This window comes from Acartia tonsa, chromosome 2 (genome assembly GCF_053477335.1).
Source record: "Acartia tonsa isolate MP-2025a chromosome 2, ASM5347733v1, whole genome shotgun sequence".
Lineage (NCBI taxonomy): Eukaryota > Metazoa > Arthropoda > Copepoda > Calanoida > Acartiidae > Acartia > Acartia tonsa.
In genome coordinates this window covers 47,369,334-47,382,122 of record NC_137261.1, presented here as the reverse complement: position 1 = coordinate 47,382,122, position 12,789 = coordinate 47,369,334, and the positions used below count along the sequence as shown (strand labels likewise).

The 12,789-nt window shown below is 32.1% G+C and overlaps 1 protein-coding gene across 1 annotated transcript in view; it reads left to right on the top strand.

Moving 5' to 3' along the window:
- The window catches only part of LOC145312019 (uncharacterized), a 201,150-nt gene that overhangs the window by 53,185 nt on the left and 135,176 nt on the right, over window positions 1–12,789 (top strand). The gene's annotated exons all lie outside the window — the stretch shown is intronic.

Genomic DNA, 12,789 nt, shown 5'->3' with positions numbered 1-12,789 from the left:
GTTTTTCTATCGAGAACATGAGAATCTTGTTTAACATCCAAGTAATAATAAATCTATTATAATAAAGAACTATTGCCTTCCCGAGAAGGAAGGAGGAATATTTTTCTCGGAAAAATTTCAATTGACGCCATTCCGCCAAATACAATAAAGACTACCTCCGAATTAATACCATACTTGCCTGAAATTTAATTGAACACCTGGATGGTCCATATCAGAAAGATGAATTGACGACCAATTTTTTCTTGTCAATATGTCCACATATATCCTATATCCATTTTTGTGGGTTACCTGTTCATTTGGCATCTTAAGTTTTCAATTATCATAATGTTGATATTTTATTTCAGATCATTAGGGAGGTTTTTATTGTATTTGAATGGGTATTGACATTGATAGTTGCTAAGCTACTCTATAATTTTAATAACTGCATGTATGTAAGAAAACTATTGCGGCTAACACAATTCACTCGACTGCTAATGAAGATAATAGCTCAAGTAAAGTAGAGCAGGCCAATTTTTGGCACACTCTGCTTTACTTGAACAAATGTTTCTTTTAAAGACCTTCGGACTATGTGTGTTTACCCATTTTAGAAATAGTTTCTTATGTTGATTCCTCTCGAAAATTAATATTTGATCTATCACCCTGTATATACGCCTTCTGAATGTATATTTGTACCTGGAAGTTGTCATCCTTGTTTCTCTGTTACTCTAAATTGTTAAATTAGAGACATGCAAGCAACTAATAATTATGTTGATTAGAGAATCAGAAATACACAAATCAATGAACCAATTTCCTACCAACCTTTTTATACAAAAATAATATTTTTTTTTCTCCACGTTTTTCCTCGTTTTTATAGGGATATAGATAGATATTCTTAAAATGAAATAGAAGTGAAGTCTAAATCGATCCTGTTTAAAAATCCTGTATAATTACTTGGATATTGCACCAGATTTTCAACAACTTTTATAAATAATACTTCCAGCTGGCTAATAAAACGATACCCCCATCTATCCCCTTTAACCTTCTCCACCTACTGGAGGAACCTACTAACCAATGCATGAACACTATACTAGCAACATAAATTTTAGTTCTAGAAAATCCAAAAAAGAGGTATTCTTCACATCTCCATTTTATTTGTGGGTTGATAATAATCAAATCAACCTTTCCTTTATAATATTTATATATTTATTAAAATTAAATTGGAAGGATATTTTATCTTTCATTTATCTATCTCTGTTATTGAGTGCATGAGAATGATAATTTGATTACCTAACCCACCCATCAACATTAAAAAGGATTCCCAAAGTGGTTAGACACAATAATATCACAATACAATATTTGTCTAGGCTTGTTTGTTTCTTCTGTGTATATAAAATCAACCATGATGGTTGATTTTATATACACATACAAACTTAAATAATAGGATAAAAATATGAATGAATATTTAATATACTTATATTTGGCCTAATTAATTTTCAAAATAATTACAAGAATGTTCTCTATATTAGAAAACTAGTCCTAACATAGTATTAGAGACATTTTGAAAAGAAGACTTTGTACAAAAAATGTATAATTATAGATGTATAGCCCAAACAACTACCAAACTACAGCCCAAGTGGTGGAGACCTTTTTCGTCTGCTAGCAAAATGCTTTCTGCTCTTTTGTAGCAACTTGGTTGTGTTTATATTACCGACGCTATTGGCTGATATTCAAAGACCCAATTGAAAGTTGCCACATGGTACACACATTTAGCTGTGCCCTCTCTACTTTTTTTTTATCTTATTCTTTGTATATATAAAAAAAACCGCAATGAAAATATTCAATATTAAAATTAATCAATTTAGTTTTCGTTTTTCCCTGCTTAAATTTAAAAATTGAAATATTTCATATTCATAATGAATAAAATCAGTAATATTATGTTAGGCCTACAAACCTTCCCATTTTATGCTCATTCACCCCTTTTTTTATCAAATCCCTTTGTTTCTCTTTGATTTTGTGTTCTTCAAAAACAACGAAACTTAATAGAAACATAGCAGTTTGTTGGCTTTGCTTTGTCTTACTTTTACAAAGTTAATATATCACCCTCAATCTGAGTTTAATAAAGCTATTTTAGGCTAAGTTGACCCAACATTTTAAATTTAAGTTTTTAAGATAGAATTTGAAAATAAGTTTTTGAATGGTCAATTTCTCGTGAAGGCTGGAGGTGCTCTCTTCCAAAATTATTTACCTTACCTGGACCTACATTGGTTTATTCGTTTGCAAGATCTTTCGCTACAGACAGACATTCTGTTACTGTTGTATATGGATATAAGATTATGATAATATTGTTGAATGCTGGTCATGATGTCGGCTTAATTATCAGGTAATTAACTTTTGTTGATATTTTAGTAAAATTAAACTGTAAATATCAATGGAATGTTTCCAGGTTTGGCAGAAAAATTTGTTGATTTATATGGACACCTTAAAGTAGACTTGGCATGGAAACCACCCTAAAAGTTTGGCCTGAGTTGCACTCATTGGGAAAATACTATTTCATATTTAGGGTACCCAGCAATTTTACAACCACCATTCATAGTTGTACTCTTTTTAAAAATAATAATTTATATTTTGGTCACAAAGCAAGTTTGCGACAATTAATCTGGGTTACACTTTGGGTACACAGAAAGTAAACAACCAACATTCATAATTCTTCTATTTTGTAACATACAATCTTAGTAGCACTTATTAGGAAAATACTATTTTTAAACTTTGTAAAACTTGTGAGTTTTTTGCTTAATGAAACTTTGATTTTTCCAATAAAAAGAATGAATTTAATATCTAAACTAAATGAATCTACTGACAATTTTCCAACTGTCCTGTAATTTTGTTAATAATGTTATACTGAAAATCTAGCTTTTTTACAATTTACCAACTTTTATTTTGCAGGTTGCCTAATTGTCAGGATTTTGATTTTACTGATTAACAGACTGACTGAAAACATGAAAACTAATTGAATTTCCCAATGATTAGATCTTTCTAGGCATCAATTAAATCAATTAAGTGGAGAAGGGCGTGGGGAGAGGGGAGGGATTGATATGCATTCCTACAAAACAGTAACAATAATAAATCATTTTTAATCCAACTATCTAACATAAAACAGTTCTATAATAAAGTTTTTTTATTCTTTGGCTTAACAACTTTTGGGACTTTTATAGAATTTTGAGTGATTGGCTCAATAAGTTGAATGTACAAAAGTTTTAACCACCAATTGTAATCTACAAAAGGGGTAATTTTTTTTATCATCATTGGGGATGCAAATATTTATCGGCCATTGTCTTATAGTTTAGATCTTTGCATAAAACACAGAACTTTTTAATGGTATTTAAACTAAAATTAAATACAATTAAAATGAAATTAATGAAGGACATTTACAAATTTTTATTGTTGTTTTAGTTCAGGAACTTTTTGATTAATTTTGATAATGATATATAAAAACTATATGCTGAAACGTAGCTATTGTATATTTTAGCTGTAATGTAAGAATGTCATGTCTCAGTAGTCCTATATGATCCCGTCAATGTTTGATTGGAGTTTTCAACCCGAGGAAAAAGCAATAATAAAGCTATTAGAAAGAGAGTTGTACACATTGGCTTGCACAGCAATTTCCCAGGGGGTGTGAAACCACAAGTTCAAATTTTGCATGGTGATCCCTGTGGTAATTAGGTACAATTTATCGATGTCATCCTTGTTTTAATGTAGTCATTATACATATGTATTACCGAATATCTTTTTCAATAAGGGACAATTGACCCTCTATTTAATTACTTTTGGAGAAACTTGTGTATTTGTGTGTCTTGATGCACAGACACATAAAGGCTTTAATAAAAAGAATCAATTAAAGTGTTGTCAATTCTCAGTATCAGGTTTGGTTTCTTTTAGAAATTGTAGATACAACTGAATCAGTTGCAATTGATTTACCATTACTTGAATCTTACACTTGATTATCAGGCATTCTAATTAAGTGAAACTTTTAGCTGGCTAAAATAACGATAACTCCCTCCCCCCATCCACCCCCTTTGCCCCAATACCTTCACTCTGGCTGGATGAACGAACTAACCAATAAATGAGGTTCATAAAAGCAACCTAAATTGACGTCAAATTTTTCCCTGTCATGATATCCACGTTTATTTTACATCCATTTAATTTAGAAATAACTTCTTTTATTTTGGCCATATTGACAAAATGCTACGAGGGAAGGCGAGTCTAAACACAGTAATGCTTCAGCCCTGGAATTAATTTTCTTATTTTACTTGTCTTTTCAAAAATTAATATACTTGTCCATAATCCTTGCTTTGCTGCCTTAAGAGCCCAAAATTTGATATCAATTTAATTAATTAAATTAAAATTTCCATCATATTATATTTTCAATCAAATCTGTATGTATGGTTAGAGAAAACAAATATAACAAGGATAACAACATCCATAAGTAGTAAAGTACAAAACAATAAAAGATGTATAGAAAACAAACAATATAACAGTTTACAGTGTATTGCAGTTGTGTGTAATTATAAAAATAAGTTTATCATTTTGCACGTAGAAAATATGGCATAAAAAAGGAAATTTTAGCATTTTGCCGCCCAAATATTCTAGGACCTCAATAACCTCCAATTAAAGAATGCGGGAGCGGTGAAGTTATTGATATTCAATTTATTTATGCCAATATTCCTAAATATATTCATAATTTGATGAAATCATGTTTTCGGATCAGAATTAAGAGAAATAAAGTACAGGGAAGAAGGGTTCAGTCATAATTATTTAAATTCAATTTGAATTTATAAAGTTTTGTTTCTTTACAAATAAGTAAATTTTTTTTATTCACAATTGTATGTATAAAAATTGTCTTAATAATTTATTTAATTACAAATTCTCTTAAAATCTATTATGTAAAATAGTAAGTTTTTTTGTCTGTAGCTAAAGATTTTGATAACAACTGAACCGATTAAGTTCTTCTTTTTAGTGAAGCTTCACAAAGGTCCCAGAATGGTTTTGGCTAATAAGCAGCGTAGAATATCTATAATTATATCTCAAAATGTTGATGTTCTTTTGTCCAAATAATATCTAACATCAAATTAGTTAAGCTTTGCTTTCATGTTTTCATTTTTGGAAGGGGATTTCTTTTTCAAAACGACACTTCTATGCTTTTAAAATCAATTTTATTATTTACATTTGTGAAAACCTTGAAATAAGCGAACGGGTTAAAGATTTCTTTATCCTCAGAGAGCATCCATTAAAACCCTCTTAAGTTTATATACCATAGTACTATAACAGCACATCTGCAGACTAAAATACTTATCATATACAGTAACATTATGTTGTAATATAACTTCAGGAATCACAATTAGATAGTATCTTAGACTGATTAGAGGCGCCGAAATTTTGAATAACTTTGATTTCAATTATTATCAATAATTTTATCTGCCGCCGTAAGGGTATAAAGATAAAGTAATATTTATTTATCGCTTCGTATTAGACATCTTTCCGCTGATATTAAAATGAAAGATTAAAACCGGTTGTTTAGTCCCAAGGAGCCGAAGGCCCGTGCCTACAAAACTGGTATCACTTTGAAAATCCGTTGAAAATTGTCTATTGTTCTATAATTTTTTTATAGTTTTTTTTGTCTGAAGCTTAAGTTCTTGATAAATACTGAACTGATTGAGTTCTATATTTTATGGAAGCTTATTTGATGTAAGATTTTGGTCCTATGATGGTTTTAGCTGTTTTATTTTTAGTTATAAGCCTTACGATGGTTTAAGGCTATATTTATGCCTCTTCTAACCTCTTTAAATACAGCTCCCCTAGAAGCTAGGGGCACAGTCGCTAGTATGTAAAAAAGTAGTAAAACATTTAAATTATGATGTTTTATTTAAAGGTGAAAAAAAATCAACTGAAATATCTCTTTTTCGCTTTGTTATTATTTTTCGTTTTTTTTTATCATTATCTATGTTTTATTTCTTTCTTGTTTATTATAATGAATTTTAATTAGTTTTTATTCAGTTCTACTAATTACAAACAAAATTATTTCATTATCAACTTTTGCAACCCACGGCCGAGAGATACGGATTGGTAAATGGATGACAATTTTATCCTCTTCCCATAAACATCCTCAACAGGGTTCGGTAGCCGCGTGTCAGTCTCAGTGAAACCGTCATATTATAACTTTAAAATTCAGCTGCATGTCCAAACTTTTCTTAAACAGACAATTCATCCATTAGAGTAAAACACTAGAGGGAGAAAGGGTTAAATAACTGTATTTCCCCATCGCAACCGCCTTGTGCAACCTTTCTATTGGGTCATTAAAAATCAATCAATGATGTCGCTTATATTGACACAACCAAGTAGCAGAAAATAATTTAGAAACAGACTAAAGAGGTCTTTGAAAAAGGAAGGGAGGTAGTTGTCTGTATATAATCTATACTATAGATCTGTTATTCATCCTTTAAGAATCTTTAACAAACCAGTGGGTTTAAGTTTTAGGTTTATGGGGACTGCACTGATTTTTAACCCAAAAGAAATTTTGTATTTGGAATTTTTGGATAGTTATTTTATTCTTCGCTGTCCTATCCCTGTATCTATGTATGCAAGCAAGCAATTTTGATTTGACTAATCAAAAAGTTTTGGCTTTAAAATGAACCTAGTAATAGTGGCTGACTAATTATGACGTAAGAAAAAAAAATAGCCAATGAGAGGTCATTATTGACCAATGGTAAAATTTATAGTGGCCTCTCATTGGCTAATTTTTTTTCTTACGTCATAATCAGTCAGACACTATTACTAGGTTCTTTAAAATCATTTTGCATAGTTTTCTATTAATTCAACTATAATTTATATTTTATATATTTACATTACATATGTCTATCTATCTTATATATCATGCTATAATTCTTTCTATCAACCAATCTAGCAATTTATCTATCTGACTGTTTCTTGACATCCAACAAATATATGTATCTATCTATGAAACTACCTCGTCAATTACCTCATATGGGCGGAGATGCAGTCAATGACACTCACTGGCCATGGTACAACAACCCAGGATAACTAAGGGGAGTCAAATGTCTCCTTTTCTGTCCAAACACCCGGGGTATTAAGTTAAGTAACACCCATCAGACAACCAACTCTTTGATTGCACGACCTTTGTCTGGGAAGTCCTAACTGTGCATGTTAATGAGTTGCGCCTGTTTTGGGCCAAGACATTTCCCCCTAATTTAACTATTAATGACATAACCATTTTTAATGTCTTTAGCTATGACGCGGTGTGAGGCCGAGATTCGAACCTATCACCTCCCCGACGACGAGCGGATGCGCTACATGTTGAGACACGGTCGTGGGTTATCTATGAAACTATGTATTGATAATGTTAATTAGAAAATATTCATTCATTATGATTGTTAATCATTGAATCACGCTATATTATCAATAAGTGGATACACCTCTAGCGTCTAGTGGCTCTTTAGTCAAAGAAGCTGAAATAAGAAAACCATCCCAAGACTTATATCTAAAAATAAAATAGCATAAAACTTTCACATTACCTATCTGAAGCTTACCTTAAAAGAAGAATAAGAATTTATTGATATCCTAAGTTTCAGACAAAAACACTTACTACTTTATACAATACTAGCGGATACGCCCCCTAGAGGCCTCTAGGGGCACTTGAGGCGGGGGAAGTTGAATTTGACAAACATCTTTTTATCTTAGATTTAAGAAGAAAAAAAATTTATGGGGGGAATTTTTTGGTGGTGGGATCGGTTCAGCGGTTAGCGAGATCCTTCGGTAAAGACAAACAGAAAAGTATAAATTAGGCTTGTTTAATGTATAAAATCTAAATGTAACAGAGAGAAAAACTCGTCCCCCCTAAAAATTATTTTAAGCGGTGTGGTTCCCAACCTAAGGACCTTAATGTTATGAATAAAGTTACTTGTTTTTAACAATACAAAGTAAAATGATGTCTGTCCATTTATCTTGCTGGTCACTGAATACAAAAAGCTGTTTTTTTTCTGGGGAATGCCAATCATCATGGGGCGAAGCCACTAGGAGAATAAAATAGAAAATAACAATAATGAAAAGGAAAATGCATCGTATTATTTATTAAATTATAGAAGTTTTAATTGCATTAAGTTTTGTTAGATATTGGAATAATTAATGCAATTATCTTCATTATTTGGTTCAAAAACTAACTTTAAATCTAATAATAATTTTGCAAACTCTTCTGGTAAAACAAGGATGACAACATCAGAAATGTCGTCCGACAAACAAAAATTAGGAAATTAGTAGACATAGAATAAAAGGTTTATATAGTTGATACATTTTCCAATACATTTTCCAACTGCCACAAGAATCATCACACAAAAATTAAAATAACGAAGCCCAATCTGTACCACTTTTGCACCACTTTTCCTGTGACGTCATAAAATAAGGAAGATGAGAGGAGAAGTGGGAAAGAAAACCCCTATAAAAGAGATGGAGAATCCCTCATCAAATGTGGTACGGATTGGGCTTCGTCATTAAAATTATAGGACAATTCTAACGTGATAATTTAACGGACTGCGTACTAATGGATAGAATCTAGCTTTGCTTTAAAAATGAAAAGATTGTTTTCTAAAAAAAAGTCTAAATACTATAAATAGACAGATATCGAATATTTAGATTTTTTCCATATTTCGACCACCAAGAATAAATAACTATTGGTATAACATTAACTCAATTTCCCCTTTTTTTGTCCAAATAAACACCACTAAAAGTGTGTTTTTTTCTGAAAATTTGTTGGGATATCAGTCACAGTGGTATTGAAAGTTATAACAACTTATCTTATTCGTTGGATTAAAAACCTTGAGTACTTATACTGATTTTTGATTGGTTAGTTTAAAACTTGTAGATTAAATAGCTAATTTAGCTTGTTTCATGAATAAACGAAAATTTAAAATGTAAAAAAAACATTTGTTGAGATAGTCATAGATTAGTTATGCTTTCAAGTATATTTACCTAATTTATACAGGATTCCTTTTGGAAGATTTTACCTAAATTAAATATCACTTCATTACTGACGGACCTACCATAATTGTAGAAAAGCTTTGACTTTAGAGGGGGGGTTGAATTAGAACCAAAGCTAATGTATTAGAAATTACCACTATTTGTAACATAAAATATAACACAATTAAATAATATCATGTAAAATATCATGGTGTTATTTTAAAACAACCATGCAGAAAAAAAGAGCAAAACAGTTACAATTAGGTTCATAAATAGCGAAGCCAACGATATCTCAGAAAGGAAAATAAGCTGAGAAAAGTAACTTGGTTTAAATATATTTGCATACTTTTGTGACAATTGTAATAATATTATTTTAAGATTAAAGTAAAAAAATGGAGGGGACACGAGCTATATGTAACTCTATCCATCGATTAGTGACCCAGGGCCGACTTTCAAATGGTTCTTTGAATATGAGCCAATAGCGTCGGAAATATTAACAAAGCCAAGTCGCTTAAAAAAAAAGAAATCAATTTGCTAGCAGACGTACGAAAAGGTCCCCACCACTTGGGTAATATAGTTGTCTGGGTTATATATCAATACTTATATAATTATTATTTCAAGTAACTGACTGTTAAGCAAAAAGGCACAACTTTAAACATATGCATCTTTGTTTGTATGTACTAGGCTAAAGAAGTGTGTTGGTGTCAAAGAGGAATTGTGTTGTGAGAGCAATATACTTTGTAAACAAGATTTAATTATTACTCAATTCCTCCTACGTTGTAATGTTTCGACATACAGACTCATTATATAGCGGCTTTGCTATTAACAATATGAAGTAAAGCAAAGTCCAGTTTATTTTTGCTCATTTCCTATTATTATTTTCCTCTATATTACAAGAACGCCGTGTGAATGTTTTTATTGAAAAGCCCTATGGACATGTCATGTAGAAGGTGGTGATGGTATTAGTAAGGGAATAAAATCTGGGGGTTATGTTCCGGGGGGGGGGGGGGGTGTCCATTAAACTGTCGATAGGCCACTAAAAGGGTCATATACACGTTAGGAACAAGTATTCTCAAAAACTTTTAGAAAGATTGATTTAATCTACAAGAATGCTGTTTGCTGTTTGTTTTTTCAGTCAGCTATATATTTCGGTTAAGTTTAGCTGGATTTATCAAATTTTATTATTACAAAAGTGTAAATAAATAAAAAAGCTATCATTGCATTGCTTTAAAAACGGATAATTTATTTTGTTAATGCATTATAAAAATCCTTATAAAAAGGGAATATTAATAAAATACAATAATATGTAATATGCCTTTTCCGATTACAATTGTAATAAAACAATAAAGTTTCATATACATTAAAGATCTCTGAAACTTCAACTCCATATGTCTATAGTGTCTCTCTTTTATTTTTGGTTAGCGTTTGTTAATAATTGTAGTTTTTGTATTTTTTTTAGGCGGTAAAACACCGATCTCAAGCCTCTATCCTAAACTAGTGGCTTCGCTCCTAGCCTCTAGGGCCTGTGCCCCAAGAGGAAATTAAATAAAAAAATTAAGTACCTCTGGTGTTGAAACCAGCTTTTTAAAATTAACTGTCTAAAAAATTAGGGGGATTTTTTTAAGGGGGGGGGGTGTCCTACCCCACATGAAAATAGCTTAAAACCACCACAGGACCAGAGCTTGATCTTTAAATTGTTTATAGGTGATTTAAACCGGGGCGATTCATTCAGCGCACCATCAAATTATTAAATACCAATCTTTAAATCGAATTTGCATGGGCGATTTGGATCGGGCAGTGGCGCGGTACCGGCGCACCAATGCCACTCACCGAGTGGCATTGCCGGTTCAAATCGGGGTGATCATATGTAATAAATGGATATTTTTTTAATTACTTTAATATTTTATTGCAAAACTATCGAGAAAACATTTTTATAGTTATTTTTAAAATAAATTATATATTAATGTTTTATATAAAATACCATACTGACACGGCATTTTATATAAAATACCTTACTGACACGCCTTAAGTAATAAAGTTGTACTGGCGCGGATCGATATTTTAGTGAGTGCGCAAGCGATCTAAAAACACCGCGCCGAAAATCTTTTAAAAATCAATGTTTTATAGGTGCGCTGTGGCTCAACACCAGCGCACCTACGGTTCACCTCTGAATCGCCCCGATTCAGCGCACCATAAAAACGATTTAAAGATCCAGCTCAGTAGATATATTCCCTGAAGAGTAGAATCCAATTGGTTCAGTGGTTACCGAGATCTTAAGGGACGGACAGACATCATTCTAATTATATTATAGATAAGTATTTTGGTTAAACAATCTGGAAATCTTTCTAAATGATATCTTTTATTACAAATGTTGTATTCGCCCATTCCCCTCATTTTTTTAAAATCTAGTTTTTAAAAAAAAAGGTAATTTTTTTTCTATTTTGTGGGAGGGTTATTTTTTCTAGAGGTTATTTCTCTTGGGAGGGTGATGCCACCATCCCTAAAATAGTTATAAACCATCCGGGGATCTTGAGAAGCTACATTGTAAAGGAGAATCATATCAGTCCAGCAGTTAACAAGATCCTTTGGTACACACAGACAGACAGATAGACATCATGTTATATACCTTTAGATAACCCGCGACCGTGGCTCAACACGCTCGTCGTCGGGAAGGTGATAGGTTCGAATCTCGGGCCGACACCGCGTTAAAAGACGTTAAAAATGGTTCCTACTGCTGCTATGTCAGATGCGCGACATAAATAGTTAGAGTAGGGTGAATGCCTTGGCCCAAAATAGGCGCAACTCGATACCATGCACAGTTGGGACTTCTCAAACAAAGGTCGTGCATGCATCACAGAGAGTTGGTTGTCTGTTGGATGTAACTCAACCTAATATTCTTGGGTGTTTGGACAGAGAAGGGTGCGTAACAGTCATCCTTAGTTCTCCTGGATTGCTGGACCAGGACCTAGACAGTACACCAAGTCGAAAAGGTCCTGGACTGTAATCCCGCCCGTACGAGGTAATCTACTAGGTAATACCTTTAGATAATGAAATAAATATGACTAAAAAAAGATACATTTTGTACGTAGAGTTCATATTTACTAATTTCAAAACAAAAATCTTGTAAAAAGTAATAACACGCAATAATAAACCAAAAATACTGCAAGTAGAGTAAATGCGTTTACTTCTTGAAGCATCAAAAACGAAATATACCATTTTTAACGAGTAATGCCGACAAATCTTTGGGAAAAGCGGTTTTTGGACCTCAAAATCTGTTTTTCAAAGAAATTTAAATTAATTATTATTGAAATTTTCAGCCCAATATCAAAAGTAGTCTCCAGGACTTCAATATTTTTCTCAACAGCAATATAGCCATTAAAGTACTACCCTTTTTCAACTTTTTTCATTAATAAATCTATCCATTGCAATGAGATTGTTGGGAAGGGTACAAACTTGAATCCGCGTCATACCAAAGACGTTAAAGTATATTTTGTTGGTCACAAACACACCAGAAAGTCTAAGTCAGGGAAATATTTTAGCTACCAAAACAGACGCAACTTATTACTAAGCACGGTAAGGATCTCCAGACAAAGATGGTACAATCAAAGGGTTAGTAGTCTGTATAAGGCGAAGTACCAAGATTCTAGCTTCTGATTTGACAAATTGACTCTTAAACGACATAAACATCTTGTAATAATAGTTTTCAGTAATGTCTGGCTCAACGATTCGCTCTGAACCAGTAGCTTTATATTTTTCTTTAGGAAGTTTATGCTCCCCCCCCCCCCC